General features: G+C 41.8%; 1 pseudogene across 1 annotated transcript; it reads left to right on the top strand.

The window, feature by feature from the left end:
• Positions 1-5,804: 5,804 nt before the first annotated feature.
• Positions 5,805-19,783, top strand: LOC149336672 (uncharacterized; annotated as a pseudogene). The gene is made up of 3 exons (XR_016284522.1): positions 5,805-5,819; positions 9,354-11,081; positions 11,876-19,783. The product of XR_016284522.1 is annotated as an uncharacterized LOC149336672 (transcript).
• Positions 19,784-20,277: the final 494 nt, after the last annotated feature.

Genomic DNA, 20,277 nt, shown 5'->3' on the forward strand with positions numbered 1-20,277 from the left:
GGACCTAATACTATATCAAATTCTTTTTTGGAGCACTGTGCCGAATGGTGTGCTAAGTATTTATGTGTTATATTCACCACATCTTTACGCAAAGGATCTCTGCTGGATGGCTGGAGGACAGCCAAAATCATATCTTTGCATAAAACTGTAAAAAAACACACATCGACTATTAGTAACCTGTATCACTAACATGAACATCATGCAAAATTTTAGAGCAGATAATTCATACACATATATTAGGTATCTTAAAGGAGTACAATGTCCTTGAAAATGTTCAACATAGTTTCAGGCACGGATTTTTGACACATACTCATTCAGTTAACACTGTGCGCAGCTTCACACCGTCAATTAATAAAGGCAAGCAAACAGACGCGATATTCATGGATTTTCGCAAAGCATTCTATAAGGTGTCACATAACAAATCAGTATATAAATTAAGATAATATATAAAAACGACCAGATACTTCCATGGATCACAGCTAGCCTACCTTTCGAATCAAAGTAAGTTCGTGAACTTAAACGACACTTCTTCTACCTGTGCCCAGGTTGAGTCTGGCATCCCCCAGGGATCCGTTTTGGGACCAGTTTTATATTTATTTATTATTAATGACATTGTGGCAGGGCTGTCTGTCCATGTGGAGCTTTATGCAGATGACTGTGTTTTGTACAAAGAAATCTCTTCAACTGACAATCAGATGCGGCTGAATAATGACCTCCTAAAGGTCATTACTGGTGTGACCAATGGTAAATATACATTATTTTGAAACAACTGTTTCCTTGAGAATTACAAACAAGAGAAGACCTCTTCAGTTTGTGCATGGCACTAATAACGTATCACTATTGGAAGCAACAGAGTACAAATATTTGGTCCTGTGGATATCTACCCATCTTTCGTGGACAAAACACATAGATACTGTTGTAGCCAATTCCTTCTGTAAACTGTTTTACTTGAAGGGCTGACTGAAATCATCCGCAGTGTATGCCTTTTAGCTTACAATTCCTTTATTTGCCCGTTGCTAGAATATGCGGTAGTTATCTGGGACCCTTTCACGTTAACGAACATTAATAAACTTGAACAAATACAGCATAAGATAGTTACATTTCTTTACAGTTTATGTGGCTGTACATCTCTCAGCAAGCTCATGAAACGCAGTGGATTACCCCCAGTGATAGTGCACAATCGTGTCATTTAATTAAAGTTTCAGCTGGTGAATGCACGTTATAAAGTAAATACTGCCCAATTTTTTACTTACTCCTCGAGTTATAACACGAGACAAAGGCACATTTTAACAATAACTATTTTGAGTGCACAGAATAACTGTTTGAAATACTCTTTTTTCCTGAGGACAATTACAAACTGGAATAACCTAAGTAACGAGATTTTTACCCAGAATTACTAAAGTGATGTTTGAAAAATGCCTGCAAATGTTATGAATTTCAGTGTTTGCTTGTTTTATGTATACCCACCCTGCTATGATATTGTACTAGATCACAGTTACTGTAAATAAATAAATAAATAAAAAAATACTTATATTTTCTCTGCAAGCCTCGGAAGTCTTCCACCTACCTCAGCTCTTCATACTAATTGTGTTAGTGTTCCATAAGGCTATATATCCATAGAAACGACTTGAAAGCAGGAAAGCAAAAAAAAAGAGGTCTTGTTTTATTGCTGTGATGACTTGATGAGGAACTATAATGAATCAAAGTACTACTTTCGACACGGATAGTAACTATAAGGTGTGCAAACATTTGAAACTTCGAGTATTCTGTGAATAGTATTTACTATTTGATTCCACTGCTCAAATTATTCGAATAGCTCAAATGTTCAGAAACTGCAGAACTGGTCAAAAGTCGTACCAACGGAATTTCCAAACGGTAGTATCTAGCACTTGTCACATGAATTTACTGCCCTTGCCTCATAGTATCTGCTGGCAGCACACGGCAAAAGCCCACGCTCGGTAAGGCACTCTTGCATAAAATCAATGTGCTGACAGCCTTCAAAAGCCACAGTGGTGTGACCACTGTGAGCTCACTGGTCTGGAAACCAAGCACAGTGCCATGCAGCGCGTCACTGCATTGTGCACTGAAGCACGTCACTGCGTTGTGCCACGATAGAGTTGGTAACTGGCTAGGGAACCTGACTGCTATAATCCCCGCAATAAGAGACGAACGATCGCGCAAGTAGCCCGGCGTGTGCAGGATGGGGCAAAGATACGGTGTGCGTATGAGGGGTTGTTTCGAGGCGATTTATTTCTAATTTGTTCAGATACCCGCAGTACCTGAATGGACATTTTGTACGGGGGTGAAACAGAAATTACAGGTAGCACAGTGCAATGTGAAAAACGCAATGTTATAAGTAGAAACAATAAGACGTTCTCCTACTCATAAAAATGTGCACATAAATGCTACAAAAAAAAGGAAGAAAAAATTCTTGCAATATATTTACAAAGCTGTGGGTATTACACCACTAGAGCTGTCTCAGCATGTAGATAAAGCACATAGAAAAAAGATTATGGCACTTCATTCAACAAGAACTTTGCTAAAGCACTGTCAAAATAGGATGGCAGTGCGTAGACAATCTTTTCCAGTAAGTTGTTCCAATCATGGATGGTCCTAGGAAAAAAAATAGCTGGCAGTTTTGCATTGCTAAGCACGAAATAGTATGCCAAAGGACAGTTCTGAACGTGTGTCAATCCTATTTTATAATTTTAAGGAGGAGGAGGATGTAGAAGAGGAAAGGCAGGGAGTTAACCGAAAGAATAATCAATTTTAAGGAGTGGGCCACCCTAACATGGGGAGTGAGCCAATACCATTTTGGGGGCGCCCTAGTATCTCAGTACTCAGGCCGACTTTTTTCATTTATTTGTTCCACAGAAACTATGTGTGCATCACACATGCTTGATGCTGCCAAGCCAGGCAGTTGTGGCTTTGATCAGCATAAACTGACAGGCATGTATTATGCCTTTAATGATGTGCTGTGTCTTTAAAAGGCAACTGCATTGATTTTAGACGTCGATGAGCCTAAAATGGTCGAACGTGTGAAACTTGTAGGTAAAGCATGTGAAGTCCTTTTGGGCTAGCTTTTGAAATGGTGAAGTAATCGATCAAAATCGCGACTGCCTTCAAGCTTCTCCGCAGTGCACAACACCAAGTGGGGGTGGGTGGGGGAGGGGAGCTGATGACATCATCGAAGGTATCGGTACATTTCCAACACATAAACACCTGCTTTAATAAAAAAAACAATGCCACGGCAAATACCACCGAGCGTCATTTGGCAGCATCCAACGGTGCACGGCAAGGTGCGGCTGACGCAGCGGTAATTTGAAATCATACCTTCCGTCACCTCACACTGAACTTCCCCGCAGACCTGCGGGGCTTTGAGGAGAAGCATAATTTTCATTCACTGATTACGTCACTATTTTAAATGCTAGTGCAATAACACTTGGCATTCTTCACCTACAGCCTATATAGATTTGAATCCTTGAATATTGCAAAATTCTTAAAAAGTGACGCAGTTGCCCTTTAAAGGGGCACTTAGGACAACATGATTAAATTTCTGTTGCTTGTAAAACTTGATTCTATGGCTCTTTATGCCTGTGTTGTGTTTGTTTGGCAGCGACTGCTAAGAAAATGCATTCAAAATTTACCCCTCGATCTAATTAAAACTTGTGAAATATACGTTGAAAAGCACTGTTTTGAAGTAAATGGCAGTGCAGGTTAGCCTATCCAACCTGCAACCAAAAATCTGTGGTGAAGCATGATAGCTTACTTATAAAATGAGCCAGTGATGCCAACACCTGTATTTCATTTTCTGCCTTCAGTAGCTTATAAAAGCTCTATTTTCAATGAAAGTAATGCTTCATCATTAGAATGTAGTAGCTGGTTGATGTACACAGAGATTAATTTGTTCACAACGTCCCTTTGAGGGAGGTGGCAGAAGGTCTAGTGCTGGTCATGCTGCTGAACATCGGCTATGTCTTAATGCTGACTCATTTAAAAAAGGGGCATGAAGTTCCTCATTTCGCAGAAAGCATTGTTGTCAAAACTGGCATTCGTAAGTATTTCCATACTCTTATATAAGACTTTAGCCGGGCTTATAGTTTTAATAGTCACAGCTAAAAGCTCCTTCATTCAGTCTAACAAACCTGCTTTCTGCAGAGATGAGAATGCATACAGCAAGTCCATGTGAAACCTTCAGTTGGAGCAGTTAAGGTCACCTGTTCCTGCTAAAACTTGTCTTTGTTGTCAATGTAATGCATCACTTGTTCATTTTTTTCAGGCATTTGAGCTTGCATGAAGACGCTTAAGATTAAGCTTGCAGTGCTTCAAAGAAGCAACTTCATTCTATCTCTACTGGCGATCCTAGCGTTCACTGTGTGTGCACGGTGGGGAAGTCCAGCTGTCATCCTTTTGAGCCAAGGGTAATAATACCACTATGTATTGAGCTGCGATCAGCAGCTAGACATTACGCTGATATTTTTGTCAGGCCATTTTTATGAGCACACTTAGAACAGTAGGTGGCCTTTCCAGCCATGCAATAAAGGACAATGTGAAAGATTTGGTACACAATGCAGCTAGGTCATTTATTGACAAAAAAATTGTAAGGACAATTACGATGCTCCCTAATGCAAAATTTGAGTGCAGCTGTGTAGGTGTCTCAGGCTCAATGGGCTCAAAGTATTGCTTTGCTGGGTCGTCAGCACATCTGGCGATGATATTAATTCGATAGTAGTATTAGTTGATGAAGGCGACAATGTGCAGTGCACAGTGTGTAAGAATGTGTGCGTTAGTCTGATAGCAGTATTAGTAGTAGAAGATGATGTAGTGCAAAGCACTGTGCGAGCTCGGTTACACCTAAGGCAGCGATGAGGCTCAAGCCATGAACGGGTGCTTAGGAGCTGCGCTCTAAAAGACCACATCAATGTTGTGGCTTGCAGCATATTAGACTACGCAATGACAAGCTAATCATTTCTGCTACTTAAAGCATGTAATTTTTTTTTCAGCGGCATTTATTTGTTGGATAGTTTTACCAGCTTTTTTCATCGCTTTGCGACATTCATAGGGTGGTCATCACATGCAGGCAGCTGTTGCTGTTCATGGTTCAGAGCAAGATGAAATGTCAGAACAAATTAAGGGCAGTACAGGAGCAGAATATGTTCTTGCATTCACTCCTTCTTGCCTTATATCTTTCTCTGCAAACCTTGGAAGCCTTCAAGCTCACCCAGTTCTTCATACTAATTCTGTAGGTGTTCCAAAAAGCTATGTGGCTCAGCTCGAGCTGGTCGGCAGGCCCGTGCAATATTTCCTTTTCATCTTTCTTTCAGTCGCAACAACAATAACAACAGTACCCACTCTTGATGACATCGGCTCCGGCTGACTTAACTTCATCCGTAGCGAGATACTGGATAGGCAGCGTGCAGCAGTCCACACGGTGACCGTGGCGATGGTGGAGCGCGTGGCTGCAGCTGCTGCGAGTAATGTACATCGTATGTCACATGGTTGCTCATGCAGCTCTGCTTCTTCTATTTAAAGTCATTTGTGCAGACAGAGCTAAATCAGTGACGCTAGGCAAGCAAAGCTTTCGCTTTAAATACACTATCAACCTACTGTAACATGGTAAAGTCATCCTGCAGTACCATGCACATGTGCCTGTAGTAGGAACACAAGTACAACTTTAAACTCCACTTGAAAAGCAGTACTTAGAGCAGAAATAAAGCACTACAATAAGTGCAACTTGTATGTGGAACCCATACATTCGCATTCTAATGCTGTATGGGCTCATACTTTTGTATATCTCTGCCATTATGGGTGTTCCACAGGTACGTGTTAGTGGAGAAGGGTTAATACGTATGTTGCTGCATGCTCTTGCAAGCTGTTTTGTTACTTTTTGCCGCAGTGGGTTGCGCCTTCCCCATATTTACCTGCTGACGTGCACTCCTCCAGATAGTGGTATCTGTCAAATCTACAATGCTTATCATTGCTGTTTATGTGAGCATGAAGTCAAACTGCGATCTACTTTTCTTTCATTGAATATAAATTTTTGTCCTGAGAACTGTAAAAATGGGTATCAGTTTTCAAAACAGTGTTTATTAATGTATTACTATTTTCCCCTCTCTCCCCTTATATAACGCCCGGTTACGGGTGCATGTGGATGCAGGATGCGGTCAAAATCATTCTGAAGCCCTCCAATATACGGCACCTCCACTGTCCACCAAGAAGTGAGACAGCCACTGCATCATTTCCATTCCTCAACAGCCACTCACAATTTTTATGTCATATATTTTTGTTCTCTTCATAACTACATTTTATGAAAAGCATTTGTCCTTGAACTACATGTACCGATATCCGAAACTATTTGAACATAATCTATTTGATTCACGACCAATTTTATTTTTCATATGCGCAGTTCACAACCAAAAATTTAATATTCGCACACTTCTGGCAGTAATGCCAAGACGTAATAAAAAATTTATGCATTAGGAAGGTGCGCTTCATTTTTAATAAGTTTATAATAAGAAGCCTGGCCATGCCACATCAACAACTTGCATGGCTAAATATTTTTTCTAAGGATGAAAAAAATTGTTTTATTGCCATGATTACTTCATCAGTAACTAGAATAGGAACAGCTACTTTAGAAAAAGGTAGTAACACCAAGGCATATCATATATATCACTGTCAAGGCGTTCGCTGTCTCAGATAATTTTTTAGCAAGAATGCCCATGGCCTCACCAGTGATCTGAATTTTTATGAGCATGAATGCCATATTAGAGACATTCACAAGTGGTATGTATTTCATTATTTGTTATTTTTCATTAACACCTCTGGACTCATATGCTTAAAGCGAGGAATGCAGAATATTAAAAACAAGTAAGGTACATGCCGTGTCAACAAGTGACAGAAATTGGTGAAAAAAAGATATATGCACACTTTGAGGATTAAGCCACATGTAAGGAATGATAAGGAGTATTTCTCAATCACATTTCAAAAGCACAATGATATGCTGAAAAGGCAGTGAAGGTGGATAAATTTTTCATTGCTTGTTAGTTTGTGAAAAAAAACTGCCTTGCAATGATAGATATAGTCTACAGGAGATATAGACATATAATTTATGGTCTGGCACAAAGTACTCTATATAAAATTAAGGTATCAAGGCTTTACCAAGGACGTTAACCTCCTTGGGCTTTACCACGAAGAAGCTTGCATCGTTATGCCAATACCTGAAGCATAAAATTGCTCCACCGACGGCAGCATCTCCATTGCAGGGCAGTGGCGCATTGCTTAACTGCTGCACAACTGCGCCAGGAGCGGCATGAGGATTAGTACCAGTGATCTATGAATTTAAAAAAGAAGATGACCAATTACTCATATGTTGGCATTATCCCATTAATGCTATGGTCAGTAGCTATGACGTCAGCCCTTAAAACCATGGAGGAAGTTCTTCCTTCCTCCATGCTTAAGACGGTGTCCCGTCAAGTTTTTTTTCAGTAGACATCACAACTGCATTACTGAGGATCCATGGGATTCGTATTAAGAAATTTCAGGGGCTGCAAGGTCATCTCAGCCCTCAGGCAACCTTTTAATTTATCTGTTACACAGAAACCATGTGTCTGTCGCACACTCTTGATGCTGCCATGCCAGGCAGTTGTCGCTTTTATCAGCGCGAACTGACAAGCATGTGTCATGACTTTAATGATGTGCTGCTTCTTTAAGGGGGTATGGAAGGGTAGATCAACCAAAACACCGATTTTTGTAATTTTATTACCAAAAAATGTTACACACTGTGCGGAGCAAAACCGTACAGTGGCGAGCGCGCAGGAACGCTCGAAACCATTTAAAAATGGCGCCGAAAACCGCGCCTCCTGGTATTTTAAAATAGCGGACTCGAAGGTTTGTGTACATATTGTTTTTCATCATTTCTTTTGTATGTATGCACATTTTTTATTATATATATGGCTAACTCGGTTAAATGTGTCTCTTTTCTGCCATTTTCGCGAATTGTAGTTCTAAACTTTCTTACTAGGTGTGCTCTTGTAGCGCGTTGAAACGAAGTCGTCGGTTTTTGTTGTGAGGTCTGCGCATGTGCTTTTTGAACGTTGCTTGGCATTTTGGCCGCTATATCTACCTTGGTTTGGCCGCGTATTGTGCTTGAATAGGGCAAGAACAGCTTCAAAGTGGACGAGGAAGAGAAAGTTCCGCTGCAGTCAGTTCACAAGAAAAACGAACAGAGGAGCCGGCGCGTCGAAGTGCTTTCTCGAACATAGGTCAGAGTGCGCCATGTGACAGTTTCAACGTGGAAGGAGCTACCTCTTCACGATTTCACTTTATTGATATTGAGATCCTTCGCGACTTTCTTCGGGAGTCTGCGTTGTGCAAGAAATGCAGGAAAGGTGAGCTGAACTTAAAGGTGTATTCAGACGACGGACCACGGACCTGTTTTGTCCCGCGGACTAGCGGTCACGTGGGGTCTAGCTTCCGGTCTACGAGGTCCGCGCACGGTCCGCAGTCCGAATCGTGCGAGAAATGTGAGAACATTTTTTCTGGCGGCGGACCACGGACTTTTTAGCCTACTGGCTCACTTCAAGTCTGGCAACCATGTCACACTTGTCGCTTCAGGCAACCGATTCACCACTGCTATCATTTTGTGTGCCAAGGCGCGACACCAGCGAAAGTAGTAGTCTTGCGCCCACAGTCAACATGTCAGCGTAGTCGGACGATGCAATGTTTTACTTTTTAGGTTCACTACAGCTTTGTGGCTCGTTTACACTTTGGCATGAAAGCGAGCAAAATCCGCCCCCTCCGGAATGCTGCCTCGTACGCACTTCATAACCGCCACGATGCCGCTTGCGGCGTACACAGATGTTGTTAGAAAATAACATAAATTGACGCTGTCTACGCACCGCTAAACTCAGTATTCCATGCACCGCTAAACCTACACACCACTAAACCAATTCTCACATTTTCCACAGGGCAAGCGGCGAATTCCGCTTGCCCTCACCGCCGAATGCCGAAGCGTGAATGCACCATGAAACAAGTACTGCTGCAAGCGGGTCCCAGAGCTATTCACTTGGCCCACCTGGTCGCCTGCCCCTTTGGACCGTCGTGTGAATGCTGTCGCTGGACGGGCAAGGCCGGGCCACGTGCGGGAGACCCCACGTGACCGGTCCGCGGACCAGTCCGTGGCCCACCGTCTGTATACACCTTAGCGGAACATATTGACGGGAGGAGTGGACTGGCGTGCACCTTGAATATCTGTTGCAATGTATGTGGCGAGACAAGCTCATTCCAAATATCTAAGCGACCCCAAAAAGGCATGTTTGAAGTAAACGAACAGTTTATGCGCTACGAGCATGTAGGAAAGGACTGCTGGCTGGCCGTGTGATACGCCTCCGCCGCCTACGAAATTTGCGTCGTACACTTCGTGCTTACTTCCTGCAACAGAGACTGTTTCTTCGCAAAGGATCACCCAGGCTGTTGACAAGGTGAAGGCTGACATGCCTGGGAGTAATGAACCGCAGGAAATTGCCACTACTGTGGATGGCACCTGGATGAAGAGAGGGCATTCATCTCTGCATGGCGTCGTCACATTCGTATCAGTGGACACCGGCAAGGTGCTCGATTTCGAAGTGGAGACTAAGTTCTGCCATTTGTGCTCACGGAATCTCCACCCTGACATCAGCCAAGAAGAGTGCAAAGCAACGCATATTGGATCATCTGTAGGTATGGAGGCTGCGGGTGCTGTGAAGATTTTTGCGCGGTCTGTTTAAGAACTTGGTGCTTTGTACACTGAATATATTGGTGACGAGGACAGCAAGGCATACTTTGCTGTCATGGAATCGGAACCGTACAGCAAAGATACTGAAAAGCACGAGTGCGTTGGCCACATACAAAAGCGTATGGGGACCAGGCTTAGAAACCGCAAGACTACCCTGAGGGGTAAGAAGCTGTCAGATGGACTACCACTGTCTGAAAGAGGTAGTCTCATAGAAAAGGACATTGACTCCCTGCAATTTTAATATGGCAAGGCCGTACGTGAGAACACCGACAGCTTAGAGAATATACGAAAGGCTGTGGGGGCAATTTATTTTGATTAAGTTGTCTACTGATGAAAAACCAAATCATGGTCTGTGCCCCAAAGGAGCGTCATCATGGTGTGGATACAACCGCGCCCTCAGTGAAGGAAATCCTGAGGATATTTCTACACAAGCAGCTTGGCAGCTGCTGTTGTGGAAGCCGTCAAGCCAGTGTTCCAAGCTTTGTTGTCACCAGGCCTTCTAAGCAAGCAAGTGCCTGCACGGCAGGCAAGACACGGAACAGCGATGAGTCCTTGAGTCAGCTGATCTGGTGCCGCTGTCCGAAAACAACGTTCATTTCAAATGACACATTGAAACTCGCCACTTGTATTGCTGTAGCATACTATAATGACGGGAATCGTGCACAAATTGACGACTTGGAAACACTTGGCATCATGCCAGGTGTATTCTGTACAGTCGGTCTGAACCGGTGTGAAGGCCAGAGTTCTGAAGTTCACCAGAAAGCAAGGAATGCCGTAGGAAAAGAAAACACGAAGAAAGGCTTCGGGGAAGATACTAAAAGAGCCAGAAAGTGCGCATATTCTTGCCTTGATCAGTTGTATTCTGTGGCCACATAAATGTGCATTTTTCTCAAAATCACTTTTTAAAAGCTTTCAACTTTCATGTATCTTTTCTCGAGACCTATCAGGCCGATTATGCTGAAATTTTCTCAACTTTACTAAAATCTCTTGCAAATAGTCTGAACCTAAAGCTTTTATTCCGAAAGAAAAAAATTTCATTGGGAAGTCTCTCCCATTGTTGGGGTCAAGGGAGGGTAATATATTTTTTTCTTTGGAGGTGCACATAAAATCCCATTTATATTAAGTTTCGTTTTAAGCCACTATCGTATGGAATTAGTGTGCTCAGTTTCCTGGTGATGCTAGGTGGCAGAAGGGCCAGTGCTAGAAATACTTCATGCGACTAAGCATGAGCTACCTCTTACAGCTCACTCAGCTCAGAAAGGGGTGCAAAGTTTGCCGTTCCACAAAAAGCATATCAAAACAGGCATCTGTAAGTATTTCCATATATTTATTCAAGACTTTAGCCAGGCTTTTTAAGAGTCGCAGCTGGAGGCTCCTTCGTTCAGTCTTGTTTAACAAAGCTGCTTTAGAGTTACTATATAGTTCATAGAGTTGTGCATTTGTTTTCCCTGCGCTGCTCGTGCGTCTATTGGTTAAACACAATCACATGGGTGAAAAGCATCCATGCATTGTGGAGAAGCCAACTTCTTTGCATCGTTTAGTACTAGACCATTGCCGGTAGTTCATTTGTGCACCTACTGTTCTCATGGCATTTTATTTTGTCCGAGTGCACATATTCACTGAAAATGATGTTTTGATATGGATAACGTGCAATTTTATCACAAATGTATGTTTATTGTTAAAAAGTAAATGTTTGTGATCTGTGGCATTTACAAAAGATGGTGCATCCATCCACATGTCAAGTATTTTGTCCGTAACTCGTTGAGAAAGGTCTTCATGCTAGCAAGCTGTGTCAGTGCAACAGTAATCTGCCTAGAATAAAGCAAGTTCGGCAGTCAGAATCAAGCAGATTGGTGCTGCACTTGCTCTGACCACTGCATCAAGTCTGCCTCTGGCATGCAAGAGTTTGGGTTTTTCCTCAGAATTTGGATGCTTGGGAGAGCAATATGGCAGACTAATGCGCAACTCTTACCAATACAGTAACTCTAATTGGGAACGCATACAACATGTCCATGAAAAACCCCCCAGTTTGAGCAGTTACAGCTACTCTTGCTACCATTTGCCTTTTATAAATGTATGCATCACTCTGCTCATTTTTTTCAGGCATTGGAGCTCGGATCAAGATGCCTAAGATAAAAGCTCACAGTGCTTCAGAACAACCGCTGTCTATCTTCATTGGCCAGTTGTAGGTTGGGAGTCATAGTCAGTAAAACACTATGTCTGTTAATTTTGGTGTCGTGTGTGGGTGGAGCGGGACAGATCCGCTGACATCCTTTTGAGCCAAGGCTAAAAACAGCTGAGTATTGAGCTGCTACCCGTAACTGGGCTTTGAACAGATGTTTTTATTGGGCCATGTGTATGAATACTCCTAGAATAGTAGATTGCCTTTCCGGCCGTACAGTAAAGACAGTGAAGATTTTTTTGATAACGTTGGGCTTTCCTCTTGTTGACGATCGCAGTGAAATTCCTTGCTTCTCCTTCGAGATTCCTTGTAATGGGCTTGTATTTGTGGTGCTTTTTGTCTTGTTTGTTTTGTTGTGACGTTCATTTTCATTAATAGTTGCCTTGATGATTAAATCATTGCGATTTCCCACCAGTAACCATATATATTTTTCTCATAGGTTTCTCCCTGGTACTTTCTCAAATCTTTGCTCACTTCTACTGTCATGCTTGTGTTCTTTACTCGTCTCAAGTAGCGACCACAGAATGGTAAGATCTCGAATTACCTTAGGTTTGGTGAGGGAATGGAAGAAACTAGTGAAGCAGAAGCCCATTAACGAGTTAGCGGTAAGAGTGAAAGTAGAGGAATTCAGGATTTCACTGCAGGATAGATATTTGTCTTTAACTGAGGAAGACGATCTTAATGTTCAAACAATGAACAATAATCTTGCAACTGTCATTGCGTAGTGTGGCGTAGAAGTAGGTGGCAGGATGGTTTGACAGGTTACCGGGAAGCTATTTCAGGAGGCGAAAGATCTAATTAAGAGACGCCAAAGCATGAGGGTGTCTAACCCCACAGACAGAACTAACAGAGCTATCAAAGTTAATAAATAAGCGCAAGGTAGCCAACATAAGGAAGTTTAATATCGAGAGAGTTGAGCATGCATCTAAAGAATGGAGGCAGCCTAAAAGCAGAGAAGAGAAAACTAGGCATAGGTAAAAACCAGATGTATGTGGTAAACGACAAAGAAGGCAATGTCATTAGCAATATGGAGAAGATAGTTAAAGTAGCCGAAGATTTCTGCACAAATGTATACAGTAGCCAATGTAATCAGAACGTTAATAAGAAAGACAGTTGCACACAGCAATGAGACATCCCACCAGTAATGAAAGATGAAGAAAAGAAAGCCTTAGGAGCAATGTTAAGAGGGAAAGCAGCTGGTGAGGATCAGGTGACAGCAGATCTGTTGAAGGATGGAGGGAAGACTGTGCCAGAAAAACTATCACCCTGTAGTATACACAATGCCTTGCGACCTCGAGCGTACCAGAAGCCTGGAAGAATGCTAAAATTATCTTGATTCATAAGAAAGGAGACATCAAGGACTTGAAGAATTGTGGACCGATCAGCTTACTGTCTGTTGCCTACAAGGTATTTGCTAAGGTAATCGCTAATAGAGTCAGGACAACCTTAAATTTCATTCAACCAAATGATCAGGCAGGCTTTCGTAAAGGATATTCGACAATAGACTATGTTCACGCTATCAGTTGGATGATAGAAGAATGCGCAGAATATAACCGACATAGATTACGAGGAAGCATTTGACTCAGTGGAAACCTCAGCTGTCATGCAGGCATTACGCAATCGGTGTAGAATAGTGTTATGGGCAAATATCAGAAATATCTATAATGACTGCGTAGCTATCATATTCCTTCGTAAAGTCAGCTAAGAAATTCCAATAAAGGATTGTGTCAGGCAGGGAGACATGATCTCGCCAATGCTCTTCACCACCTCTCTACAGGAGGTATTCCGAGGCTTAATTGGGAACAGTTGGGGATAAGAACTAACAGAGATACCTAAGTAATCAGAGATTCGCTGACGACATTGCCTTGCTAAGTCACTTAGGAGATGAACTGCAAAACATGATCAATGAGTGTTAGACAGGAAGAGCAGAATGGTGGGTGTAAAATTAACATGCAGAAAACCAAAGTAATGTTCAACAGTCTAGCGAGGGAACAGCAGTTCACATTTGGTAGCGAGGTGCTGGAAGTATTAATGGAATACTTTTACTTAGGGCAGATGGTGACCACTGATCCGAATCATGAGAAAAAAATAAGTAGAAAAATAAGAATCAGGTGGAGCACATATGGCAGGTTCTCTTAGATCATGAATATCAGTTTACCAGTATCCTTCAAGAGAAAAGTACAAAACAGCTGTATTTTACCGGTACTCACCTATGGGTCAGAAACATGGAGGCTAAAGAAGTGGGTTCATCTTAAGTTAAGGACAACGCAGTGAGCTATGGAAAGAAAAATGATAGGTGTCATGTTAAGAAATCGGAAGCGCGCGGAGTGGGTGAGGGAACAAACAAGAGTTAATGACATCCTGGTCGAAATCAAGAGGGAGAAATGGGCTTGGGCAGGGCATGTAATGTGAAGGCAAGTTAACTACTGGTCCTTAAGAGTAAAAGAGTGGATTCCAAGAGAAGGCAAGAGTAGCAGGGGCGGCAGAAAGTTAGGTGGGCGGATGAGATTAAGAAGTTTGTGCGTATATGGTGGCCGCAGCTTGCAAAGGACAGGGTGTAATTGGAGAGACATGGGAGAGGCCTTTGCCCTGCTGTGGGCGTAATCAGGCTGATGATGATGATCATCATCATTGTGAATCTCAAGATGCTAGCAAGGTTTGCCATCTCGTTTGTGCGCCTTGTGTGTAATTATGAATGAAATATGTGTTTTTCAAGCTTAGGCAATTTTCAAATGAATGCAGCCTTTGGACACGCAGGTATCTGAGCCTTTCAACAAGTTCTGAAATGATCTGCTATTTTATTATGCTTGATGTTTGTCGCTAGTGTCTGAAAGCTTTAGCAAATACTGGTTCCTTTCATCACTTCTTCCTGTGGCATTATGCAGTCGCAGCTGCATTCTGTTCTATATTTGTGCTGGAAAGTGCAAAAAAAAATGAAAAGGGATGAAATGAAGTCATGGGAAGATGTAATGTATTTGCTCTTTGTCTTTTTTTCAGGTTGAAAGCTGATCTTCTCATATTTGCTGCATAGTTGAAGTATCCACTCCGGCAATTTGTGAATAATTTGCTGCCAAGCCATTGTTACTCACCTATATCATATTTGTTGTTGTATAGTTTAACATAAAATGCCATTTTAAATTTTGCTGGGCTTCTTCTGGTTCCCTGCTTTCCTTAATGCTTTGCAGTATAGCAGAAGAATGTTGCAATGTCTGTTATTGCGTTCACAGCTCTGACTGATTAAAATAAAGCTATAGTTTTTTGAAACCTTCACTTTATGGCCATAATGGGAGTTATTCCCATTTAGTTACACCATTTCATCTCTTATTAGCTTCTCAGTGACATTCAATTTGCAGCTTCATTGTGCAAGCTTCGACCAAACGCCCGCTGCTTCAGCTCTTTCTGATGTCCAGCTCATTTGGTCTTGTGGTCTCTCAGTTGCATGCTGTAATGTTGTGCATCTATAATTGTTTTTAATTTTGATCACAGTTTTAAGTAGCTGTTTTATTGCTGTATTTGTAGATGAGGTCACGGATTGCTCTTCAGAGCACAATTCTTGTACTTTCTTATGTACAATGTATTGCATTGCTGTAGAGGAGCCACTTAATTGTACTCACGATATCTTTGATTACCTTCGAATGACTCTTTTTATTGAACCAGCTTAAAACAAAGGTGTTTGCAAACTGCTGGAGCCGTTTCCAGGTAGCACTTTCACAGTAATTGTCGGGGTTTTCAAAGCAAGGTTAAATGAGCAGTTGATTATGAAGACATTTTCTTTGGATGTAACCAGTGGTTAGTGCTCAAAGCAATCAGAAAAGAAGTTATGACTTCTTATTTCACCTGGGTGAAAGTAACAGCAAGATTATGTAAACATTCTTGATAACTTGTGTCACAGATGACGTTAGATTTGGGAAACCAACGATTTCTCATTCCAAGTTCTTGGATTCTTTTGTGACTCCTCATGGTATACACAGCTGAGCAAAATGGAAGGCTATTTTCGAAATGCGAGTAGTTTGCAGTCATTATCATGTTTAAAAGTAGGCACTATGAAAGCTACCTCTCTGTGTAAAGCATATATTTATACTAAGCTGCTGTAGAGAGGTTAATTGCTATGCATTCTTTTTCAACACTTTTTCTGTCTTCTTGTGCCATGCTTATTGTTTGTCACTTATTGTGCTTATGTTCAGAGTATCTGTCTTGAATAACAAGCTTGAATGAGAAACAAAGCAAATCTAAATTCTTCAGCGAACATTCTTGGTATTCCTCCCTTTTTTTTGTAGCTGTATTCTCGAATTGTACAAAGCAGCCCAGGCGTCTCACATTTTTTGTGTGTGTTATAAAAGCCTTAAAAAAAAACATTTCAAGAAGGGATGTTGGGGGGGCTCTGCCTAGAGATTATGTATTTTCTCTTATTATTTTGTTTGTTTTTCAGGTGGAAAGCCTCTCTTCTGACATTCCTGATGATGTGCAAGTCAGTTCTGCAGCAGTTGCCAAGACATTGTTGATTGCTTTCTGACCATGCTGCAACATACTGTGTTAAAGACTGTGTCATGTGTGAGCATGTGCTATTGTAGCTGCAAGTTCGCAGACAGCTGCCACAAACTTGTGCATGCTTTCTGTCCAACGAGTGCAGCACGCGTAATTTTACTGTTTTTATTCACAGAATTTCGTCTGCAGGTATATCCTGCTTTTTTCTGTCCTTGCAACATTCAAACTGCACCTTAACACATCCCTGGCTGAGCTCCCCTGCAGTGCACCTTCGCACACTGTCATGAAGGTTTTTGTATATGCTGAAGATAGATTGTGCAATAAGATCACAAGTGAAATTAAGTTAACAGATAATATCAGGGGACTAAGAATTGTGGAATGCATGCGGGCAGATTTGGCTGTGGACCTGCACTCCTCTATTGTTATACTGCTATTATACTTTTCTTTTTATTTTACCAGTGGAGGGCGCGAGTTGTGAGGTTGACTTATACATGGCAATATACCATATGCATTGCTTGTTAATGACCTTTGTAGAATTTCTTTTTTTTTGTTACGTGTTCGCAAAATCTACGTTTAATTTGCATGCCCCCTTTTTGAAACCTTAGGGAAATAAAGTGCACAGATTACGCGAGTAGATGTGGTATTGTGCTTGGTTTCTCTCTTCTAATAAAGTTAATAGGTCCGGTTTGGTTTATGGGGTTTAAACATCCCAAAGCAACTCGGGCTTTGAGAGACGCCGTAGTGAAGGACTCTGGAAATTTTGACCACCTGGGTTTCTTTAAACCTGACATCGCACAGTACACGGGCCTCTAGAATTTCGCCTCCATCGGAGTTCAGCTGCCACAGCCAGGGTAGAACCCATGTCTTTCGGGTAGCAGCCGAGCGCCGTAACCACTGAGCCACCGCGGCAGCTAATAAAGTCAATAGTTGGTATTGTGGCGTCTAATCTCTCTCTCTCTTGGCCCTTGTCAGTCTTTGTTTTTGTTGTTGCACATTAGTGTTTTCCGTATTAGTGTATTCCGTGACTGTGTTATTTTAGGCATTCATTCGGAAGATGAAACTGTGCCACTTAGCCCCCTGCACTTATACCAAATTATTGTTTATGAGACTTTACATAACAATACTGATATAGAAATACCCTTGTCGCTTACGAGGCTGGCCTCCATGCATATGTTTTGAGAGCCAATTTTCAGTTGCTATTCCTGTTCGAACTATTTCATAGCTGCAGGGTCTCACATATCTGCTTTGTTATAGTTATGCGTCACACCTTCTGTTTTTTGTTTTAAGTTCTATGTTGACGTGGTTGGGAAGGCTGCATCACTGTGTACATGAACGACAGCAGCAGCTGCAAGTTCAAGCGTATTTTGCATATTCTTGTTTGTTCTTTTGTGCACTTGGGGAAGTGGTGCTAGTGTGTAATGACTGAACTAGCGTAATGAGAGTAAGTAATTAGCGAGTTATGAATGCATGCTTCTCTTTTTGAAACAAGTCATCATGCTATACACGGATGAAGTCATGCAGTGACATGGAATGATTGTAGTTTTTTGCTCAGCTCAGCCACGAAAGCAACAGTGTTTTTTGAGTGATGTGCTTTTGCATAGCTGTCACTGTGATGAGAAATACATGCCTAGCTTAAAAGAGAGCAGCTTTTATTTTAGATCTGCATGGTCTTAAGCAAGGCTTGGTTCTTTGATTTTGACAAAATCTGAGCAGCTTTAGTTAAAGCATCCTCACCATTCATTGGCTCACCTGGACACATTGGCCAGCTGTTTTCAGTGCACTGAGGCATTCATTTATTATCTAAGAAAGCATATGCTCACTTTCATTGTGCAGGTTCGGACACGGCTAAAAGTAGCTGCAGCTCATCTTTGCGACCAAAATTGCTAAAAGGCAGGGAGCGGTTCCTGTGCACCGAGTGCAGCTATGTCACAGTGTATCCCTCCAACTTCAAGAGACACCGGAGAATTCACACCGGCGAGTGCCCTTACCAGTGTAGCCAATGCAACAAGGCGTTCACAAGCACAGTGAGCCTTGCTGATCACATGCGCATCCATACGGGCGAGAAGCCACACCAGTGCAATCATTGCGGCAAGAACTTCACAAAGAGGACCAGCCTGACGCAACACGTTCGCATCCACATAGGTGCAAAGCCACATCGCTGTGATTTCTGCTGCAAGAGCTTCGCAAGGAAGTACACCCTGATGGAACACCTCCGCCTCCACACTGGCGAGAAGCTATACCGGTGCTATCTGTGTCCCGAGTCCTTTGCGCCGAGGTCAGGCCTACATAGACATATGCGATCCCACAAACGGAGAAAAGTGTAACTTTTTTGCACAAGAAGGAGATTTTCACAAAAGCTCCATCTGAAGTCCTCTGAATGCTCTTCATATTCATCTAAAGGAATTTGATGTTAAAGTGTGGTGCAGGGTGTTCTGCTAGCATTTATTGGTGCAGTTGGTGTCAGCCATTGCACATTGCAAGCATCAGCCTATTTCATTGTGGTTTTATTAAAAGGTCCAGGAGGATATTTTAACATATATCATGTAGGCAATATCCGATACATGGTGTAATATTTGTAGGGAAGTATGAGCTGTGACAAAAGTTAAGGTGAATGACTGAAGTGGAATCATCGCAGAAAAAGGCAGCGCAAAGCAACAAGGACAAATCACTTATCCATGCAGGTAAACAGCCGTACCATTGCCAGCTGTGTCCCATAACCTTTACACAGAAGTCACACCTTAATCGTCATGTGCAATCCCACAAAAAGGGAACCCTGTTGTAGTGTGCCTTGCTCAAGGAGATTCACTTGCCGGCTGAAGCTCAAGTGCCGTGACAAAAGTATGTCATAAAAACATCAGCTCTTTAGGAAATGTGAGTTTTTCTGCCACCATTTTGTGTTTCAATTAAGGGCAGCGGTTGCAAATTGTGTGAGTTTGCCAGTTTGGCAATGAATTCTTTATTGAAGGGATGTTGAAGGACATTTTGACAAGAACCATGTTTACAAAGTGTTTTTGATGATGTGATAATTTTAATGTGCTAAGTGACAAAATTTTGGGATTTTATGGATGTCAACAAATGGCTTTGCACAAGTCAACTCTTAAGCAACAATGTCAGGGAAGCCTACTTGCCACTGACTTATGCTATGTGTTATTGTTTTGTTTTTGTTGAGAATTTTTTCAACAGCTTTCTGTTAGACTCCTGTTTGCTGAAGAAGCCAGGTTTTGGAAGTCTGCTAGACTACATATAATACCATCATTAAATGCTTTATATGGTACAAGATGCTACCCATTTTTTGAATATCTGCTGGAATAATTTCTCTTTGCTTTCTACTGCATACAAATATTCCTACAGGAAATATGGTCCTGGCCCATAATTTTCTTTGTTAGTGCCGTGTTAATGGGAATGGTAATTCCTGTCCTCATCTTTTAGCTTTGTGCATTCTAAACTAATGAAGTATTCTTTTTGCACTTTATTGCATAAGTGTTCGCTACCTGTCCTTGTCTAATTAGTGTGATGTATACAATTCTTACTGACACATTTTCACCTTATTACGTTGATGAGAAGAATTTAATAAAGTTTCTGATTACCTTTGATGCACGAAATGCAAGAATAGGTTGTTCTTCTTCCTCCTCCTCTCTTTCACATTGCATGATCCTGCACATATCTAGGAAAACGCACTCTTTGTAGATCTTATGAGAAAGTGAAGAAACAATATTTCAGATGAAGTTAGAACCTGCAGTTAAGAAAAGGAAATTTTGCTAACAATGACACTGTATAGCTTGACTCAGACACTTTTTTATCTGGGTAGCATGCAGAATTTGTTCAAAAAAACTGGCAA

Source organism: Amblyomma mixtum, chromosome 7 (genome assembly GCF_055824585.1).
Source record: "Amblyomma mixtum isolate Tamu chromosome 7, ASM5582458v1, whole genome shotgun sequence".
NCBI classification, from domain to species: Eukaryota; Metazoa; Arthropoda; class Arachnida; order Ixodida; family Ixodidae; genus Amblyomma; species Amblyomma mixtum.